This window comes from Anser cygnoides, chromosome Z (assembly GCF_040182565.1).
Source record: "Anser cygnoides isolate HZ-2024a breed goose chromosome Z, Taihu_goose_T2T_genome, whole genome shotgun sequence".
NCBI classification, from domain to species: Eukaryota; Metazoa; Chordata; class Aves; order Anseriformes; family Anatidae; genus Anser; species Anser cygnoides.
Window position 1 is genome coordinate 27,162,568 of NC_089912.1, and position 22,998 is coordinate 27,185,565.

The 22,998-nt window shown below is 39.3% G+C and overlaps 1 long non-coding RNA gene across 1 annotated transcript in view; it reads left to right on the top strand.

Annotated features, from left to right (window-relative positions):
- Positions 1-1,917: 1,917 nt before the first annotated feature.
- The window catches only part of LOC125180773 (uncharacterized), a 51,575-nt gene continuing 30,494 nt past the window's right edge, over positions 1,918-22,998 (top strand). The window contains exon 1 of the long non-coding RNA XR_007159643.2: positions 1,918-2,285. This is a non-coding gene — a long non-coding RNA (uncharacterized lncRNA). The remainder of the gene's footprint in view (positions 2,286-22,998) is intronic.

A 22,998-nucleotide genomic window follows, 5' to 3' on the forward strand; every position in this document is an offset into this window, starting at 1 on the left:
AGGCTAAATATGAAACTCCAAAGCCTTTTTGTAATAAAGTTCCCTTTTTATACATAGATATATGGAAGAAAGAGTGTTTTTTTTTTTCTTTCTTTCTTTCTTTTTTTCTGAAAATCTTGAAAGGTTATAATCGTGGTTTGAAATAAGTAACTCTCAATTTTTCCTTTGTGGTCATCAATTCCACTTCTCCAAAGAACCTCATAAACACAATGGGCCCAATGCCAAAACAAAAATTAAATGCTTGTGTGATCCCCAAGGGAAGACATACTTTAACTATGAAGTATTCTCACAAGAAACCTTGTAAACCTTACATGAAAGTGAATGATCTAGAGTTTGTGGCGCTCACATTTGTTGCTTTGACAGCACTGTTTATCAAAATAACTACAATTTTCAAAGAAAGAATACTTAATTTTGACTATATTGCTTTTCTGTCGGAAAGGACCTATAAATAATAAGTTCAGTAAGTTTTTGGTTTAGTTTGCAGTTGATCTAGTTTGTTCCACAGCAGTCAGTTAATCCCTTCAAAGTATCATCTACTCATTGGCTCATTATTTTCTCTAAGCATAGATGGAATATATTAAAACTATTTGGAAGCATTTGAAAAGAAAAAAGGTTTGAAAAGAATAGTACCCTGCATGTCAGCCCTTCAGAGAACTGAAAAAAACAGATGCTTTGTTGCATTGTTTCCCAAGATACTTCTTCTGTCCTTTCCCCTTTTCCTCATCTACTGTATTTATCTGTGTTTCTTATTTAAAAAGCAAGTCAGGTTACATTTGACAGCTATAGTTGCACTTGTATTACGCTGATATTCTCTAGCTTCTCCTTGCTTTTGTTACTGATTTATAAGAGCTGGCTGTAATTTGGTAGCATGCATTTAAAAGAAGTGGCAGTTTAACATCAAAAGATGCAGAATCAGTAAAGGTCTCAGATTTGCACAAAGTTTCCATATACACAATATGCTATTGTTTGCACTGCATATGCATAACAATTGTTTGAAAGTATTCAGGCTTGCTTGCCAATAACTTCTCAGTCATGTGTATGGGCCTAGACCTTTTTACAGTTGGAGTTTTTTATTTGGTCTGCTTAGAAAGATAGAGGCAAAATTCCTCCTGGAGTTCACAGAGATCTGGATTTCACCCAGAGTGAGTAAGCAACCTAACAATATATCTGCAATATGCATCTAAATGGTTTTAAATCTTGGAACACTGGCCAGATTCCCTAACATAAATGTTTGTTATTTGCAGGTAACAGGGAAAAAAAAGTATATATTTTAATGGATTTCAGAAGCTTGCAATTTCCACTCCACAGTATAAAAGAAAATTCTCTGATTTATTGTGTACTGCAGGTATAAAAATAGATCTTGGTTAGTCAAGAAGCATGCAGGAGAATATACGGAAAATATAGTTGGTTGTAAACAAGGGAAAATATATAAGGCTGGATATGAGTAGGAATGAAATAATGCATTATATTCAGTCTTATATTAGCAATTTTACTTGACATTATATGCAAGCAGGAGGTGATTCAAGCAGGCGCAGAAGTCATAACAGTCTAGCAGTGATGAACTAGCCCATGGTTATTCAAGCTATAACGTGAAGCAGGTATATAAAGGTGATTGTATGTCGTGGTTGCCTACAGTAGCAAGGCATTGACTTCATGGCCTCAGTCCTAGGAGAACCTTTCTCCTGTACACAGACTGTGAAGAAGTGCCACTGGACTCTGGTATTCTGCTTGAAGTATGAGTGACCCCACAGGGACAAAAGTTATGAAATGCCATGTTTAGTACTCAGTAATTTAAGTATATTTTACAAAGGAGGAAGAACAGTTTTATCTCTCTCTCTCTCTCTCTCTCTCTGTCTCAGTCTCTCTTCTGGGGGTTTAGAGTCATTTCAGTTTGGTGTTTTCCTAGGGGCATCTGCTTCAGGTCTCCAGCTGTGACTTTTCCATAGGTCCCTGGGGAATGGGATGGGAGTGGATTACAGATCGTGGCTAGCTCGGCAGGCTGTTACCCACAAATACAGCATTACGATATAATAGGTTCTGAAGTCAAAGCCTACATTTCCTCTTTGTGAGATTTCCTCAGCTGCTGCTGAGCAGTCAACAGGAAGACTTGCGCAACGGTGTCATGGGTTCAGTAGGAGCCATCCCATTAAGAAACCAGAACTGCAAAATACTGCTGCACTGCCTTCATTCTCCAGGGGTACCCAGGGCACTCCTCATAGGAGCTGTGTGAAGACCAAGCTCCTCAACCCAGCGAGCATGCTGCTGCACAGAGCACACTGTGAAAGGTATGCCTTAGCACTTTCAATCCATTTTCACGGGTCTCTCTGTAGGCCAATGTAATAGGATGCCGCAAACAAGCGGGAGAGATTACTCCCCAGGCAAGTACCACGGGAGAAAGAAAATGCCAAACGCAGCTAAAACTCTCGTTTGGCTTGACACGAGACTGAGACGCTGGGAGAGCCGTGCCAGTGGCAGCAGGGAACCGGGCCTACGGGATGCGACGCAATGCAGGCCAAGGCTTATGGCGGCCTGGTGAGTGGGGCCTCCCTTAATTTGTAAAGACTTAGTTATAACGCACAGGGAAATTAAACGGTGGAAGTTCTGCTGTCCAGGACATAATGTGGTTATCGTATTTAGAGAGAGTAATCGCAACCTGTGCTTTACAGCTTTACAGCCACCCTTTACAAGGTTGGTATTTGCTTGTTGTGCAACGTTTGACAAATAATTTAACCACATTTAGGTGTCTGAATGGTAGATGTAGTAATAATTACCTAGTTTTCACTAGTGTTGAGGGGATAAACTAATTAGTGTTTGTTAAGCACGTAAAATCCCTTGGACAAAAAACACTAAAAAAAATAAAATTCTGCAAGACTCAGAATTTTAAACACCAGAATGGACTATTGCAGTTATACATCTGATCATAAATATCACATGATCACATGATAAATATCGTCCCTATAAATTCACTGCATGTGACCTATGTGATTCCTCAAGAGTCTCTCTCCTAAAATTATGTCTAGTATTGGGGTTTAAAACATTTGAGGGATAGACAATCTGATCTCCCTGGACAGCTGTAATCTGGTGATACTATAAAGCTAGATGTTACACAACTGGATCGAATTTGCTGAGCTACAGCATTCACCCTTTTTGATTTCACCTAGCCTTTGTCTGCTAGACAAAGCACTCTGTTATCATCTTGTATCTTCTCTTCTAGTTGATGCTTATGTTTCCCTCTGACTGAAACATCTCTTTGATAAATTGGATCAACTGGAGTGACTCTATGAGCTCACTAATAATCAGACTTGGATTTTTTTTAAAAAATTCCTGTAGTTCTTGACAGAACAATTTGCAAATTTTCAGCCTTTTTTGGTGTGGATATTAGAACTGGAGGTAAACGGATTCCACAAGCTTCATAAAGGTAACAGATCTTGCTTCTCACAGTTAAGTATCTCTCTGCCGACACCTCTAACTATTGCATTGTCTCTATGAATAGAGTTGAACCAAATAAATTAAGACGCTCATAAGCACTTGAATTTTCATGCTAAAGAGAGAAGCAGTGGCTTTTAAGAAGCCTTTTAGCCTTTTGGTCTGCCAAAATGACCACCATTTTCTTTTCTCTATTATATTGTTTGTGCAGTAAATAAGAGTGGCATAAATAGTTTTCTATATTTAATCCATCATATGTAGTAACATCAGACTCTTCATTCACAGGAACTGTATGTGAAAATCTACATGTTTCCCTATCCCAAGAATACATGTTGAATATTTAGGGAGACTGAAGATATGAGTCAGGAGCCTTCCTCTCTCTTCGTATTTTTATAATTTTACTTGTCTTAACACTTCTGTGATCCCCAGGCTATAACTGCATCTTGCATGAACTTCTTTCACTGAACTTCTTCACCGCGTTTCTTTCCCCTGCTCCTTTCTCGCATTTGCTTTGTCTTGAACTGACTAGAACAGTCCTTAACAACTCTTGCTCTGTTCCTTTGGGACCTGCATCTTTATGCTCATCCGAACAATGCTGTATCTTTATGCTCATCCAAACAAAAACACCTTTTTTTTTTCATTTCTCTTTATCCTACTCTAGTTAGATCACTATACCCTGATTTTCCAACCTGAAAATATTTCCTATTTAACAACATAAATTGCATTTCTGATTTTCTTTATCCTTTTTTTAAGTAATGGTAGAGACATCAGTGACAAGAAAACCAGACTCTTATTAGAGTTAGAAAGAAGCAGTATATGCGGATACAGTAGATTTTAAATAAATTACACACTGTAGAAAATGAACATGGACTAGCTTCCTCTGGTGTAGCCCCTAGTGATTTTGCCAGTGGAGTTTCAAATGCCAGGTGTTGAATCTTCACCTTCTCTTCAGAAGTTATTCCATAAGCCTGCAGATCTAATCATGAAGACTTTTATTTTGACATTCAAACCACATTTCCTCTTAACTAACCTTATGCCATCCTTGCTAGCATTACCCATAAAGAATTGTTCTTCCTTCATGGGGTTTATACTCTTTCAAAGCATATGCCTGAATTTAATTAGAAGAAGTTTCAAAACAAAATTGGGTTAGATATTAGTAAAATTCTGATTGGAAATTCAGACTGGATATTAGGAAGAAGTTCTTCACTGGTGGTCGGGCACTGGAACAGGCTCCCCATGGCAGTGGTCATGGCACCAAGCCTGCTGGAGTGTAAGAAGTGTTTGGACAACACTTTCAGACAGATGGTTTGGTTTTGGCGTCCTGTGTGGAGTCAGGAGTGGGACTCGATGATCCTTTTGGGTCTCTTCCAACTCAGGATATTCTGTGATTCTACGAAAAACGTCAAAATTAGTTTTGACTCTGACTTACTGGACTAGGTTGATGTCGGAGTCCAGTATTCTCAGAACAATGGTTCTGTGTTTTTGATTTAAAATTAAAATAATGTTGAAAACACACTGACGTTTTAGTTCGGACTTCTCAGCTTCTGGTGCTGCCCTGCCAGTGAGGAGGCTGGGCATGCACAAGGGGCTGGGAGGGGACAGAGCCAGGACAGCTGGCCCAGGCTGACCAGAGGAATGTCCCTTGCCATGTGGCATCATGCTGAACCATAAAACTGGGGGGAGTTGACTGGGAGGGTTGCCATTGCTCAGGAGCTGGCTGGACATTGTTTGGCAGGTGGTGAGCAACTGTGTTGTGCATCACTTCTTTATTATTATTATTTTATTATTTTCTTTCTCATTAAACTGTCTATATCTCAGCCAACAATTTCTTGCACTTTTGCCTTTTTCGATTCTCTTGCCCATCCCACTTGTGGCAGGGGTGAGTGAATGGCTGTGCAGTGTTGACCTGCCTGCTGTGTTCTTTTAGATATTACACACATGGATGGTTTTCATGTGTTAATATCATATTTATTAATTTTAAGACATTTGATGTTAAACAGAATTTTGATTAAGCGGAGTGATATTGCGATATACTGAAATCACAACAGAAGGCTCATTTAGCAATTGCAGTATACAGTTGAATCAGAATACGAGCAAATTCCCATAACCAGTCTCTACATGCTCACCATTATGGTGCTGGGCATCCAGCTCCAGCTAGACATTCTCTTCATTGTTCATTTTGTTGCTTGCTCAGTTCTTGTACTCTCAAGTTGGGCTGAGGCACGTGTACACTTCCCCCACGGTGGTCTGGCTCGCTCAGGAGAACGTTCACACCTGTTTGATTAAGTTAGGGAAGGCCATTTGCACAGCCAGTCGATCTGTTCAGCTGATAGAGCTGTCGATCTAAAGCAAAGGTCTGCTTTGTGTTGGGTTAAATTCAGCTTGCTTTACAACAGCTGTGGTCTCTCTCTGTGTTCTTCCATGGACTTCAGGAGCACGTTGCCTGTGCTGGTCTCCTCTGAGCCTTCTTGCCTTCTTCCTCTGAGTTTGTTGATCAGTTACAGTTGACAAGGCCTGACCCTTAGTGATTCTGCAGTTATTTCCACAGAGAGGAAAAACAATTATGTTAAGATACATGCACTTTAGTTAATGCACTAGTGAGGTCATCAGGAAAGAAAACAGCAGGGATGGCACAGGCTGTTATATCACACCATTCAGAGGAGGCACATAGCATAATAAAGATACAGTTGAGATATATACATTAGACTGAGTACTTACTACAGTGAAGTCGGAGTGCATTTGTCATCCAGGATTATTTTATGCTTATTCTGTCCTGAAGTTCTTTTTTTCCGTGTCCCTGGTGACACTCTCATGACAGGATACTGGACATGACAAGCCTTTGGTCTGACCTGGTGCAGCTATTCTTACGTTCTTAATGTAACAGGAACAACACCAGGGCCACTAACTAGTGTCAGTCAAACTTGAGAAGTGTTTTAATCCAAAAATCTTTTGAGAGAAATTCATTCCTTAAATGGATTATGGCCCTTTTTCTTAAATTACCTTAAATAGCAGAGATGAACAAACCAAGACTGATATGCTTAATACCTAGCTAAGCTTTATTTAACTCCTTTCAGGAAGAGATCTCAAAGTAAATACCAATCTAAGACCACAGTATTCCTCTGGGAAGTACTCTTGATTCGGAATTATTCTAATAGCTTTACAAATGCATGAATAGGCTAAATGAATTATTCCACTCAACTCTGATATAATACTGTTATTGCATTTGACTTGAAGACCTGAACAGACCACATAAAAGTATTGCCTCAGTGAATTAGTGTTACAAAAACAGAGCTAGGCACAGTTGCTACTGCAGCAAGGCTATAACCTTGTTATTGTAAAGTGAATATGTCAATCTATGTATATGTATCTACATATAACTGAATATCTGCTAAAAAGCTCTATTCTTGGACACAGAATAAGTCACATATGAATGCAGAAAAACAAGAATCCTCATAAATAAGAACTGATCCTTCCTTTATATTGCTGCTTACCATCCCCCTCCTCTACCAGAGTGTGTAGGTTCTCCCCAGTTCCCAAATGTACACACCAGACATGGAGAGTTAGATGGTATTTGAAGGGTAGAAGGTGCTGCTGCTTTTCATGATTTATACCATGTCAAAGGTCTTTCCTTCTTTCCCCATCCTTCAAATGTGATCCAGTTTCAGAGAAGGGAGCAAGGTTCCCCATCACCCCTGCTCCTTCTCACACCTTTCATTTCTGAGGATTAATTCTGAAATAATTAATAATTCCGAAATATACTGATAGTTTCTTAAGAGGTGGAGCACTCACTGGAAGTTCATGGTGTTAATCTAGTCCAAAACCCAATGAAAAATATTTTATATGAAATTTTAGAGCCAGGCCAATAATTTCAATTTTCTTCCAAATGAATGAGCTTTGCATGAAAACTAATTGTTCAGTGTATTTTAATTGACTGAGGGAAAAAAAGAAAAAAAAAAGAAAAAAGATGAGCAAATATTCAGTCTGCATCATAACCAACATTTCACGTACAATTGCAAGCATTTCATTAATACTCAAGTGCATCTGCAAACTAAGCAGAGTGACATATATATATATGCAAGTTCTGATTTACTGACCATAGATAGCAGATAGGGATGCAAGTTGGCAGGAGACTTCTAACTGAAGTGGGCATTGCTGATAATATCCTCCAATGTTCCCATGCTGCCCACAGCTGACTGTAAATGGCCTTCTCACAAGATCCAGAATTTTCCAGCCAGCAGCACAATTTTGTAAAATACAGCATGATCATCTGGAGGCTTGATTTGTCTGCAGGACGTGAAACTCATTCTCCCCAAAGAAGACTAATGTAAAGAGCAACATAGGCATTTCTTAATGGCTTTCTGAATCAAGTCCATCATCTGAAAAAAAATAAAATAAGACAATTGATAAATGCCATAATTTATTCTTTAATTTTATAAAATATTGTCATTTCTAATAGTAGCCTAAAAGTTGTTTGTTTTGGTAATTCTAGCCATTTTTGTCAAAACTTGTGCTTTTTGGGAATCTCTTACCAGAAACACAGTGAGCTCTGCATTCTGAGCGACAACTCTAGATGAACAGGTCAACACCATTATAAAGAGGTCATTGGCAACTCCTCTGACAGACAGATCGCTTTGAGTGTTAAGAGCGTTCCATCTACATCTAGCTGAAGGACTGGACCCTACATAAGGTAAAACTTTCTAATAAATCTTGAGGAGACAGAAGAATGAAGTGGAACAGTTGAGTAAGTGGAATAAAGTGGAATAATCCCAAACTTCATGGCATGTTGCCACTGTGTTCCCAAATGGCTGCAAAATGAAACAAGGAGAGTTTCCAAGTGATCCTCATGGAGCAATATGAACAGCCAGAGAAAAGGAATTAGACGTAAAACATTTTGAGGCTGTAAGGGAAATCAAATCAAAAAGGCCAAATTCATATCACATCACCACTGGATGCTAAGGTTTTAGCAGGTTATTGGGTATGACAGATAGCTTTGAGAACAGGCAAATCACTTTTATTCAGTTTTTTAGGTCTGTTGCCTGACTGCCTGCTGTGGCAGCTAGGTAATGGAGACTACATCATACCCAAGTGGGAATGAAGAGGCTACCATGTACAAGGCCACCAGGAAGAATATTTTGGTTATCTTCAGCTCAAAGTACAGTGTCTGCAGACAGTTCAAAGGTTCAAAGGCAGAGTTATTGGCTTGCAGTGAGCATGGTGTTAAATAAGAAAATAATAGGAAGTTTGGGTGACCTTACAAATAGCATTAATAGATTTAATGTATTGGTCTTTTAGAAATTTCATGTTTGATGCTCTCTTCCACATTTGACTGATTTGTAGCAGTCTTGGCTGACTTGAGGTTAGAAAAAGCACTGCATTTTTGGAGGGATAACTACAGGTACTGAGACCAAGATCATTTAGTCTTCTTTAATAAGCAGCATCTTACTTTTCAAACTCCCCAGTTCACAAATAACATGACAACCTTCTGCCACAGAGCAGTGCAAAACACATTCCTACACTTCTGTATTAGGACTGGTTAGACAGATATGACACTGTCAGTGTAAAGCACTAACATGTTCCTTTGTCCCTGCTGCTGTGTTGCACTAGGTCAGGAATTGGTCCTGGACAGTGAAAAATGGAAGAGCTTGGGAAGTGAGGCTTGACTGAAAGTGTGATGAAAACCAATTTAGCTGTAATCTGGCAGCTGTAAATTTAACAGGGATGGCAGAATATCTATAATTAGGAACTGGACAGGCAGGCAGACAGGATAGAAATAGCAAAAGAGCTAGCAAGCTTTTGCTGGTTTTCTGACTCTGATGGATGGTTCTAAAACTGAAGGAAAATGATGTGAATGAAGATGGCCCAATTATTTTTATAATGTGTGTTTTGTGTATCAGGGACCAAAACTAGGGCAGTAAGACAAAAAAAAAAAAAAAATCAGATATGTTAGTTTTATCACATAAAATTGAAACAAATGGACAACCAATGAGGTTAGCAAGGGTACTTTCCAAGCCAGAAGATGGTAGTATTAAGTCAATATGGTGCATTTTTGGCTTTTAGATGAAACTGTCTGATGATCAATAAATATACTTGCTGTGTGTGTACAAGGAAAAGACTGGCATGAACCCTGCAGAAATGCTCAGCAACAGGTCATTAACAATTCAAAGACATATATAAAGTAAACCATAACAAAAGAAAGATGCCTTGGGATTTATCTGAGATTTCCCCCATTAAGGGATGTGGCAGTATAGACTTTGCTTATGCCATCTGCGCAAGTGAGAAACAGTCCAGCGCTCCAGGCACTGCTATATTAAATATTGATGGGAATTCACTGTATAGTAGATTTTTCCTTCCAAGGAACTGATAAATAGTTAATGAGGAGTTAGGCAGCTGAGTCCATCCTGAATGGGTAATTCCTTCAGTAACAACAGTTTGCACCTTGAGGGTACATTTTTCCCCCCTCATACAACAAAATATAATATAACTTAGGTTTATTATTTTGTAACCTAAAAATACATATATGTATTAATTGCTGGGTTCTAAATTATCTGAACATCTTTGGAAATCTTTCCCTGCTCATAAATAAACAATGAACAAGTAGCTAGTCAGCATCTGTCTGATGAATTACAGTGTTTGAAGCATCACAGTCAATGTTGTCTAGTCAATAACAGACAGGAGCAAAAAAGATACCAGCCTACCAGGCACAAAATGAGTCTCTCTAACTTTGACTCATTTCTTCCTAGCCACACATTCTGCCCTCCACCCTAACATGTTCTAAAACTATGCTGCTACTGTGGCAAGAGTCTCAGTGCAGGGAGGCAGCTGTTAGCCTACTGTCTTTACTGGCCTTTATTGGCTATCACCTGCCTGCTTCTTTGTTAAAAAAAAAAAAAAAGGTACTTTCTTCCCTGGGGAATTTTTGCACTTAAACAAGGTGGCAGCTGGAGCTGCAACCCCCTTAAGTATCTACAGAGAAATACAGTGGCAAGGAATGCTTCCTCCGCTGGAAATATTAATATGCCTTAGATAGTGAATAGAAAAAAAACAGTGCTGCAAATCCTTGGCAACATCCAAGTCTGGGTGATATGAAACAGATCCCAGGTGAGTTTTGACTTTTGAGAGAAGGAGAACGCTCACAGGTAAAGGTCACCAGCTCAAATTGAGTCCAAGCTGCTTCAGCCATTCAGTAGCATATGCAGAAGGCTTCCTGCAGGTAGACCAGACAAAAGAAAATGTATAGAGATTTTTGGAAACTTGTGCAGGATTTCTGAGTCACAAAGCATGTCCAACTTTTCATAGTGCCTGTAAATATCTGTTCAGTAACTGTTCCTGTTCAGTTCAGTAGATAAACACGTGTTATTGGGTTGTTGATCTACCATTGCTAAAATTCAGTTAGCATTTCACAGGTGTTTTAAGAGAAAATATATCAAAGAATGTAAACATTTTTGGTTTAAGCTGGGGGATGAGGGTGTTAAGATAGAAAAATGTATCTGTTTTCTTGTAGTCTTCAAAAATTTTGCTAGAATGGGTTTGCACAGTCATTTCTATGCACCAATCAATAACATTGCTGACAATACAACATACCATGATAGACGACCTTGTATCTGATAAAATGAATGTTTTTATAGCTGGGCCACCTTCACTCCACATTACCCTAAACCATCATAAAGTATGAGCTACTCCAATGCACAAATGGTGCTTGCTATTTCTGCTATAAAAGGACAATTCTGAATGCAGTTGAAAACTCAAGCAGACTTCACGATGTGCATTAGGGAGATCCATAGGGGAGGACTGTCAGAACATAAACATTTCATAAAGCAATAAATCAGTATTATATTAAATAAGAAAACCTGAGGATCAACAGCCACCTCTCACGTTAATGGGGGAGGAAATTGTTTGGCTTGCATTTTTATGTTTTACAAGTAGTCCTGTTTTCCCAAGACAATATATCCAAGTGTTAAGGTAAAGAATTTATCTGAATACAATAGAATACTGTCTGTGAAATGGTCTCCTGATCAGTTAGCCCCAAAGCCTTACTACCACAGAATAAGAAGGGGATACATTTTCACCATAGCAGACACAGGAAAAATATAAAGAATGCATATTTTAAGTCATACAGGCCTTCTGTCCCCAAGGGAATTTATCTGAATAGAGAAAAGTTTGTGCTTTTTGCTAGCAATCCACAGGAGTATGGGTTGTCACTGCAGCTATTGTCACTATAGCTATTGATCATACTGACAGCACCCTTTTACCAAAAATCACTGCTTTTCAGCCTCTTCCCCAGCTTCCCCCATATCTATGGGCAGAAGATCAATGTATGCCATTTTCTGTCACTGCAGCTACTCTCTTCTGCAAGGCCTTTCTCCTACTGAAGCCTTAGTCACCTTTAACATAGACAGGATATAAGCTGGCTTCCTATTCATGGATTTTTTGGGGGGGGGTATGGCACCTAATAAAGACATAATTCTACAGAGGGTAACCTAATTACCTAGAAAGCAGAGCAAAACCAGGAAGGCTGCAAATAGCTACCTGCAGTAAAAGTGTATATAACAGGCAGGGCCCTTGCATAACCCTGTAAGTCATGAAGGCAAGAATATAAGAAGACGAAATCACATCTAGCACTGTGTTTTTTCTCTGTCAGTAACCAAAAGCAGATGCTAAAGGATGCTACTTATAAGCATAGCATAAGCTTATGAGGCACTTTCTCTGTGTTGGCCCACAGATGTGATGTACCATAGTATGTGTCAGAAGCTGAAGATTTCTCCTGATCTTAATGTAGAAGAATTAATGCCAGAGAAAGATGAGGTTTGTGTACTTTTATCAGAGTTCTCATTAAAAAGAAGTAATTCACATAAGCAAGACTGAAGACTGCCTGAAGAAAATAAGGTGATAATGCTCCTTATGTTTACAACTTGATGCAGTTTAGAACAGAACATCAATAGTCCATAAGTAGCAGGCAAATCAGTTTGCAGTGATGACAACAGCCCTTGAAGGAACACCTCAAAGGATTTATTTGCACGGCTAAATTGATGTTTCTAGTATGTCTCCACCATTCCTTACTTAAGTTGGGCTGAGTGACTACCTTTGAATGGGTACCAGCAATAATTCAGAGACAACTTTAATGTATTTCTTCAGTGGGATGAAAAACACAAACCACCAGACCCTGGATTAAGTTACGTCTATGGATTGTGTGGCAGAAAAACAGCTCTTTGAGCAGTTTGTCTGAGAAGGAGGAATACTTGTAGAGATTTTTTATCTTTGCAAAGTGCTTAGTGGATTGGGCTGAAGTGAGTAAGTTAATAATTATGAAACAATTTTTAGAGAGTCTGTCCAAGACAGCATGGGCTACATTACACCTCACCCATTCTGACAGATTTTGTGAAGAAACTGGAGGGCGACACAGAGAAGTCATCATGGAGAATACCACAGCTAAAATTGCATGCAGGAGCATTGTCACTGGGACAGATAGCTGAAAGTGTTATGGAGAAAAAAGGACAACCGGGATAGATTTTGAAGAGCAATGGCCTTGGCAGTATGCAAGTAGCAGAGTGATGGGCATATTACTACAGTGAATCCTAAGGAGCAACTCCTGTAATTCAAGTACAGCAAATCACACGGCTCAGATAAGACTCATCCAAGAGTACCAGAGGAAATAAAGTGTGAAATAGTAGAAACACCACTGAGGAAGCTGAATATAATGGCCAGTAAACACAGAGCAAAAGAAGAAGAAGCTATGTTGTGCACTGTATATTCCACCTGTTGAATTTACTGCCGGAGTGGGGTCACTGAATGAAACCAAGACACAAGGCAAAAAGGGTTTGTTCATGCTGTGACTTGATGATAACCATGTTTATACAAGTGACAGGCAGTCTGCTCTCAAGTTTTGGCACATGGAGACTAAAGGGGAAGGAGGTTAGAAAAAAAAATGTCATATGCTAGTACTAGTATTAGTGGTGGGTACATAACAAGGTTTGCCAGTCTCTGCAGGATCAAGACTCTCTTGATTCTACAAATTCCCCAGGTCCATTGACTATTTCTAAATGAACAAAGTTGTCTGGGATTTCTGCTTTACCATATTTCTCTATCGAGCCTCTGATCCTTGATCAGCTTCTTCATCAGCTTTACCACAACTGGTATATTTCTATGACAGACTCTGCTGACTAATGATTTGACTCTGTATTCAGAGGTGAATGCATTCAGAGACTTACTTCGGGGGTTCACATTACTGTACAGAGCCTAAGTAGCTGTCAAGAACTGCAAGGTCATGACTGTTTGGAGAGTTACAGTGTGAGCACACTCACAGAAATTCGGTGGAACAGCATGTGCACCTGAGGCTGTCATGGATGGGCACAAGCTTCTTTAGAGGGAAGAAGAGGAGGGAGGATTACACCTTCTGTAAAGGAGCTTTTGACAGTACAGAGCTCCAGTGTGAAATCAGAAGCTTGTTTTTTGGTGGCCTTTGAATTGAGATCAATTAACCCTGGGGACATTATGTAAGGGATATGCTACACTGTGCTCACCAAAAGCATGAAGCAAACGAGACTTCCTACAAATAACAGGCAGAAGTCTCCCAGCTGCAGCTTTTCATTTTCAATGGGAGTTTTAACCCAGACACCTTCTGGGAGGTCAGCATGATACTGTGTGAGCAGTTCAGACAGTTTGTTGACTGGACTGCTGACAATATCCTAAAACCAATGCTTGATGGGTCAACCGGGGCAGGAAGCATTCCTGTAAAATAGAAGGTTTGTTTGCTCAAGTAAATAGAAAGAATGCCAAAGCTCAGGTAGGGCTAAACCCAGGACTAGATGAGAAGATAACACAACTTCAGTAAGTGTGCTAGTAGAAGAGGAAGTTTTCTCCAAAGACAGGACTTTTGCTGAATGGGGAAACAACCTAATCAGTGGTAGTCAGTAGTTTGTTATCTGGTTGACAGCTATGAACACATGTAGAAGAGGTCTATATTGTTCAATAATTTCACCAACTGAAGACGAGCAAGAGCAATTTGTGGATGATACCAAATTAGGGGGAGATGTTATTAAGTTGGAAAGTAAAACCTCAGTCTAGATGGACCTTTAGAAACTTCAAGGTTTGTTAATAGAAACTTTACATACTTCAAGAAGTGTAAATTCTGCACCTGGGCATATATGCCTTATTTATACACAAATATAGGCTGAAACTGACAAGCTGACTAGCAGCTTTGATGTAAATGCCTGGAAGTGGCAGTGAATACAAAGCCAAATATGAACCAGCATTGCAGTCATATCATAAATAAGGGAAAGCGTACGCTGCATGTTAGGAAAAGTCTGGCTAACAGATTAAGGGGAGTTACTATACAACATTTCTCACCCGCTGTGAGGCTCCGTCTAAAATAGAGTGTCTACTTCTGGGCTCCACATCAGGCGGGGTAAGGCGAAAGTGTCAAACAGAGGGCTATCAAGATGGCTAGGAGCCTAGTGTGCATGACTTTCCATTAGTTGAGAGAGCTAGGCTTGTTCAGTGTGAAGTGGAGGTTATCTGACAGCAGCCTACAACTACTGGAAGGGAATTTATGATTTGATGGAGCCAAACTCTTCTCATTAGAAGGACATAACATCAAAAGGAGTGGTGACAATTTACTATAGCTTGGCAGGTTCAGATTAAACATTCCGGAAAGCTTCCTCACAAAGAGCGTATGTGCAGCACTGGAACAGCGAGATGTTGCAGAATCTCCAGTCTTGGAGGTTTTTGTGACTTGACTAGGCAAAGTCATGTCAGGCCTCATCTACAGCTGATGACAGTTTTGCTTCAAGGCAGAGGCTGAACTACCAACAAACATTCTATGAATCAAAGACTAACTCAAGGTTAAGTATATTGTTTTCGTCATACACTGTGTGTCTCATTTCCATTGCATCAAAATAGACTAGTTTAAATTCAGAAGCTACTTTCAGACTGTTCTTTTGCATCTCCTTTGTCTTAAAAGAAAGACTGACAAGGGAATTATGCTTTTGTAACTTGGCAGGAGACCTATAGCTTAGGATAAAACCTATTTTCATGCTGGTTTGTCTTATTTCACCTTTGCCAAGAAGGAAAGTATATTTTGCTTTGCAATGTCACTTCATTTGAGAGGATAGTCTTGAGTTAGTATAAGCCGCGAAGGTCAGGAGATTAGAGAGGAAAACTAATTGCATGCTATAAACAAACCAAATGTACTTCATTCTGCACCAGGGCTTTTATCAGCTCTTGTTTTATCAGAAATCAATCCATCCCTTCACAGTTTACTTGTTCATAGGATAACAAATTAGAGTTTGCAGTAGTAAATATGGAAACTATAGCTATAATTCATCAGTTCTTTTATCTCTGATAAGCTTGCATTATTCACAATAGAAAGTCCATGTATCTCTCATTTTAGCGGGGAATGTGACATTTATTTCTCTATTTATAAATCATTTATACAGATAAACTCACAGAGCTAAGTCCATAGACATACCTGGAGTAACTTCCCAGTTCGTTTCTACTGAATAGACTTTATAGTTTGCACAGCTTCATCTAGCTTAGAAATAAACCTTAACTAGCTGCAAGACACTTTTTTTTTTTTTTAGGCGTTATAATGTACCAAGCTGTAGGACTATATTCTCCCCATCTGAATACCTGTAGCAGTCTTTGCCTTCAGTGCATGATTTCCTTGAGCTTCAGTCAGAAACCCACACACAGCTACAACAGAGGCTTTAAACAGCTCTCTGCAGTATTCTTTCATAGTCGTTTAAGTCAAAACTCAGGGGAGAATGGGTGATTAACACCAAAAAAAATAAAATGATTTGTCATCCTCCACACACTGCAAAAGGACTTTTCATAAGACTGTTGTTTACCCAGCATCACAGGAAGCATCTGATGCAGCAGAAATGTGGGAAAAAGATCAGACCCATGCTCTAAGAAACATATAGGAAAAGAAAAGAAGAAAGATGAAATTGAACAGAAAAGAGAAGACAGAGAAAGGCACAAAACTCCAAAGGCAGATGCTGTCTGGGACCAAGGCCTGTTTGGTGCAGTGGCGGGGACGAGGCCTGGTGGTAGGGGTGCTGCCTGCCCATCTGATGGCACTGAGCTGGCGGGACACCCAAACCTCTCCCAGGCTCAGGCTCTTGCAGACCCCACACAGAGCCCAGCCACTTGCTGTGACATGGGTAAGAGGAGAAGGAGGATTTGGGATAGCGGAGAGCATGCCTTCAGCTGCCTCCCCTGTGCCTCCCTCCAGCCCCTAGCTTGGCCATGTGCCCCTGGACCCAGGCCAGAGGGACGAACCTGGAGCAGGGTGCTGCTATAGCTGCAAGTAGTCGTGTTGTTGAACATGGAGAGGTGGGAGAGGAAGAGAGAGAAAATGCCTCTGAAAACCTGCTATTCTGTTACTATTCTTTTCTCGCCTGTCTCTGGCTGCCAATTTCTTTGTTACTTCTTTCTGCCTCAATTGATGCCTGCTGCTGCCTTTTTTAAATGTCTTGATTTTTTTTTTTTTTTTTTTTGTATTTGAGGTTCTTAAAATGTAGTCCTTTCTCTCAGAGTGTAGCACTTGCCCTGTTGTGAAATAAAATCAGATTGAACAGAAAGGTTTTACTTGGGGTTCAGAGTAGAATTAAACAGTTGTAATAAGAACATATATAAACATCTCCAGACTAGTTGTACTGCCAACCTGAGCTTTCTTACTCATGTTAAGATAGTGACGATCTATTTTCAAGGTAGGATACCTACCACTTTGCAGCTTCTACAGATGAAATACTTTTAAGCACTGTAAATACCTCTCAAAGACAACATCACATCTAGTCCTCCTACAGTTCTTGCTATCTAACTACCTACTTTTCCTTGCAGCTAATGCATCTAAATAAGTGTCTTACACCGTATTAAATAAGTATTTTTTATATGCAGTTACAAGGGAGCTGAAAAAATCCTAACTTTGTCAGTGTGTTGCTGATGATTTAATCATTGTATATTTCCAAACTAGTAAAGTGCACACAATATTTTCCTTCTGTCTCCTGCTTGCTCTCCATGTCTGTTGACAGCATGGATAATGCTGGAGCTGCTAATTCTCTGCTTGTAGTGCTTAATGCTCATGCCAGAGCACTCATTACTAGAAAGAGACTGAGGATCAAACTCATCCCTTGGGTAATCCAGTGCGGCACTGACTGAAGTCAATAAGAGTTGTGCCTGCCTACGCCAGAGTTGTATTTCTCACTGAAAACATCTCCAGTGTAAAGATGCCTTGCTATGTTTATTCTTTCCCGCCATGTCCTATATAATCAGGAGAGAATAAGAGACGAAAAGTTTACACTGTTGTTCTAATGTCTGCCAATAACAAGGCTGGAGATTCACAGCATCTGAAACCAATCAATTCAGTAAAGTGCTCTGCATCTGCACAAAGCACTCCATCTTAGCTTTGCGTCCAATTGTGCATTACAGGGGATCTTTCAATATGCTCTTCTAGGCTGTGCTAGCAAACTTAGTAATATGCACTGTTGCCTTACTTGCTGACTTGCTTAAAAAAAGAAAATTAAATACATTTCTCATATGGCTATATTGTGGAAATTTTCCACACCATTAAATAAAATGTTGCTCTAGTTTATTGGCATTTTTTGAGAGAAAATATTTCTTAAGTTATGTGTGGGACATTCTGCTTGTGCACACCATATTTTTTTTTTCTCCAACACATTCAGCATTGGCACATTCACATTGTGCCAGCAACTTATCTAAGGTAGAAAATGAATGGTCTAGTCATTTCTCACCAGAATGGATCAAGAATCATTCTTCTGAAGTCAATGGGATCAGACCAGTGTACAGGAAGAGAAAATCATGTTCAGCCTGATCTGTCCTGTAAAAGAAAATAAACTACCACCTTTCTAATGAACAAATGAGTTACATAAAGTTATTCCTAATTATGCTCTTTAATGTAGTTTGACTGCCAGCAAGTGGGACACAATATCAGTGACATTTCAGGAGTAATTAAGAAAAATAATTACATGCGCTCTGCATTTCTTTTGTGAGCAACAACCACAAGAAAGAAATTCTTTGAAACAATGGTATTTCTTTGTTCATGTATTATGCACACACCTGCGTATTCACATAGGTTAATGGAAGGGTAAAGGGAGCCTTAGTGCAAATGTGATAGCCAGAGCAAAGCAAATACAAAGGAAAGTTATACTGACAGACAGACAGAAAGGTTTAATGTTAGCCATTGGAGCTACTGGAACTGATACTTTGAGCTAGGGTTTCTTAACATTAAGGCTTCCTTCTCTGTCTTCCTGAAAAACCTATTACATAAGTCTAGTTATTGGGTTAGACTCATTTAAAATCCAGTCTTGTGTCACCTATTAAGCTAACAGATGTAGATCCACAGATGGATGAATTACTACTAGCTTCAAAGATGCTTGGCTCATGTAAAGGGATTGAGGTGCTGTATGATGTTTGGGATTCTTTTTTTCCATTGACTTATCCACATGAGATATACTTTGCTAGGCACTAACTTGCTTGGCCTTTTTGTCTCAGTCAGAAATTTTCTATTAAAAATAAAAAATGATCCTAACAGGGAGATACCAAACATCCATCGTTTAATCTCTGGGGTCCTTCAACCAATTTGAAAGTCAACATTGGAGGAAGTAATTTTTTCCTGTTTGTTTCAGCCTGATCTCCTACAGTTGTTTAAATTGGACCAACACACAGGAGTTTTAAATTAGCTGAATAGTAAAATAAACCTATTGTGTAGCTTTTATAACACAAGAAAACATGTCTGTGTATTAAAACACAGCCATATATATATATATAAGACCAATAGGCTATAGGAGGGTGTCCTTACTATGCAATAATACAGAGAGCTACATATAACATACACAGACTAAATTAAAAAAAAAAAAAAGTAAAAAATCCCTCACTGTAGATTACATCTTCAACAGGTCTGAATCTCAATTCTTTTAGAGGTTATTAACATATTCTTGGTGATAGATCTACTTTTGGTCCTGTGCAACCCTTACTGAGATACAAGTAACTCATGTACATCCATGCAGCCCAGGTTGTATGTATGCATATGGATGTGATGTGCATGTGCTGTGATGTGTATGGTGTGTGATACACTGCTTAGAAAGATAACACAGACCAATATACTCTTAAAGGTGTTTGATGAAATTATTATAAGGAATTGCTAGGGCTTTGGTGCTTTTCTCTAACAAAAATATAATCGCCAATGCAGTCCTTACTCCTTTGGAAAAAAACACCACCACCAGTCTCCTGAGTGAAGATTTATTGTTTTGGAATCAAAATTTGGTTTACTTCTTCAAACAGAGGCAGAACCCCATATAATTTTGTTAGTATTTATAAATACCCAGGAGAATATGTTAGATTTACAGTTGATCCCAGAGAAACAAGTCCAGTGAGACTGTGTTTCTAACATGCATCAACATAAAATACATTTACTGCTGTTATTTATTTGAAGTCTGGTAAAGAAACAACCAGATAGTACAGTTTGATATTTTGTTTAGGATAAAAGTAACGTAGAGGATCCCAATACCTTGCTATAATTTCATATGTTACATTCATTTTAAAATCTCAGAATCTCTTGGCTGCAGAGATTTGTATCTATATAGCCAACTGCAGGGAAACCACATGGTAATATGAGGTCTTGTCCTTGCTATAAAAATGTTAAATCCTGCAAAATGAGCAAAATGTTGACAATGAGTTAATACAAAATATAAACATGCAGAAATGTTGCCATTCAGTGCATCAAAGATCACTCCAAGTGCAGAACAGTGCAAGACTGCTGTTCCGTAAAAGTGATGGAATTAAGGAAAGGAAATATTTTCTGTCTTCCGAAGTGCAGCTTCAGTTTGGCCTTCTATGACGTGATGGATTTTACCTTCACAGAAACACAAGCTGCCAGACAATTTACTTGGTACATGTACTGAGACTCCCAGGTCGCAGCATCTCTAAAAACTGCAAAGTGGCAACACCAGAGAACACTGCTTTCAGGAGGGAGGAGGCTTAATTGCGTCCCCTGGATTCAGTAATCTCAGTAGTCCTTGAAGCAAGAAAACAACAAACACACCCAGCTCTCTGCAAACTGGAACAGGTGCTGTGCAGAGGGAGTCTTCCTTGGAAACAGGATGAAAAAAAAAAATGTTTTCAGAAATTATTTCAAACTCTGGCTTGTGACACAGCAGCTTTTCCATGTTTCTCTTTTACTGTTTGATTTTCACTTTCCAAAAGGAAAATTAAGAGTCATCTGTTGTGTATTAAATATTCATTTCTAGATAGTACTGTCTGTTCCAGTATTTGCCAAGTTTTATGAAAATATATATAATAATAATAATCATCTTTTGCATTTCCTTGTGGATTTTGGAGGCTTCCTCAGCAGTTGAGCTCCATAAAGAACTCAGTGGTATACATTTAGAGATGTTGAGTAAGGTTTGGTGTTATACATTCGTTAATCAAATGCTCCTGCAAAGCCGGCCCTCCTAGAGTTTTAAGAGAGGAAGTTAAGCATAGAGAAAATGATGTGTGTAATCTTGGGGTAACCTGAATTGGCTATGCCAGCTCTTCTGTTTCCTTTAGTTTCTGAAGACACCAAAGCTTAGTTAATAACACGAACTTTCCATCTTGCATTGTTGCAAAGAAAGCTCTCTGTGGTGACATGATATTTCACAAGAGCTGCAGTCACAGCAATTAAGTTGCAGCTTGTGCTCAGCACACACCATGCTCAAGTTCAAGTAGTTCTCCAAAATCCTTTTCCCTTTCCCTTTCCCTTTCCCTTTCCTTTTCCCTTTTCCAGCAAGTATCTCCTCCAAAGGGGAGCTGGGAGGAGGAAGAGCTGAGACCTTTAGGACTTTCCTGAACTGTTCAGGTACCAGACACACACATCTCACTGGTGGCAGCAGGAGACCTCTGGCAGAGTCTTGCTGGACCCCTGGAGCTGTTCTTGACCCTGGTCCTCAAGCACCATGCAAACATGGGGTTCGAGGGCTCACCCCAGTGTTCTCAGTACAGAGAAGGTTTCCAAGCCTTCTTGGAACCGCCAACACTTTAGCTAAAACAGCTGATTATTCAGGAACTGGGGTCAAAGTGTTTTTAAAGTATTACTTCTGATTTCCCTGACTGCACTTCACAGTGAACACACATTGGCTGTAGGGATTTCATTTTTTGGAACTTCAGTTTGTGTCAATTTTTGGCCAATTAAGTCTGGCAATTTTTCTTTAAAACAGTAATCCCTTTTTTCCCAGCAATTGCCCTACATACCATCCTTGCAAGTCCTCAGAACAGGGAAAAAAATAAAAAAAAAGAGAGAGAGGAAAAAGAAAGAAAAAAAAAAAGAGGAATAAAGCTCCCAGTAAAGGAACCCAAGGCACATCTATGTCAGAAAACTCTTGTTAGTGATTTCTGAACCACTTTTGTCACTGAAATTTAAAGCAAGAATAACAAAACCCTACTATAAAGGAGGACTGAAACATTGTTTCTCCCTTTTACCTCTTTGTATTATCATGTCACTCTGATTCAACTAAAGCTGCACAGAGGGAGGAAACTACGGTCTCGATCCCTCTGATTTTTGTAGCAGACCTAATTTTAGAATCTGTTGTGTCAAGTTTTTCTAAACCTGTCAGTTTAATTTGGGAGATGCGGGTTAATGGAGACCTACTGAAAGCAGGGTGAAAATCTATCTGGGTAGAAGAACATAATTCATGACTTTCACAGTGCAGCAGTAAGGTAACGGATAAATGTATCTTCCTTGAAGTTGTAGCAGGAAGCTATAGTCAAAGATACCTTTTTTAAAAAAAAAAAAAAAAAACGCTAATGGCCATGTAAAGAAAAAAAATGCTGCTATGTTATATGGCCCCTTATCTTCAAATTCTGAAGTGGCAGCTGCAAAAAGATCAAGACAGGTAGGGTAGAAGAAGGCAGAGGCTTAGGCACAAAAAGCTTTAAATGGAAGCAGAGCACTTCAGACACCATGATACAAATCAGCAGTGGCGGAAGAAGCCTTTCAAGAAAATAATTTAATATTTGTTAAATAATTTGTAAGAATTATTACAATATTACTTAGCTCACTTCAGCCCCAGACTGCCAGTGAGTCAGGAGTCCGGAAAATGCTGTCCTGACTGGACACTGGTCCATTTAGGTAACTTAATACATAAATCTAATGTAGAGAGCTGAGTGTTATCTTTCTAAGTACATTATACTAATTCTATAGCGATTTCCATTCTGTTAAAAAAAAAGCTACAAGTAAAAGTTCACAGCAGCAGACCCCGGGATAGTGAGCCCTATAAACCTGGGGCCCTATAGGGACAGTTCAAATTCCCCTTGTCTCTGTTGGATGTTGGGTGGAGCTCCCCTCAGATGTTCATGGGGGTCTTCTGAATTTCTTCTTAGAGACTGCCAGAAAGTCCTAGCACTTCCCATTGCCTCTCACAAGGAATTAAGCAGAATTTAAGCTTTGTGCTCCCCTCATTAATATAGGGGGCACAAAACAGTTTGCTGCCTTTATCTAGAAGGGTATTTGTGCAGGCAGATTAAAAAAAAATGCATTGGCTTCTAACTGGCTTGTGAAAATGTGAGAAAATAAGCTGTCCT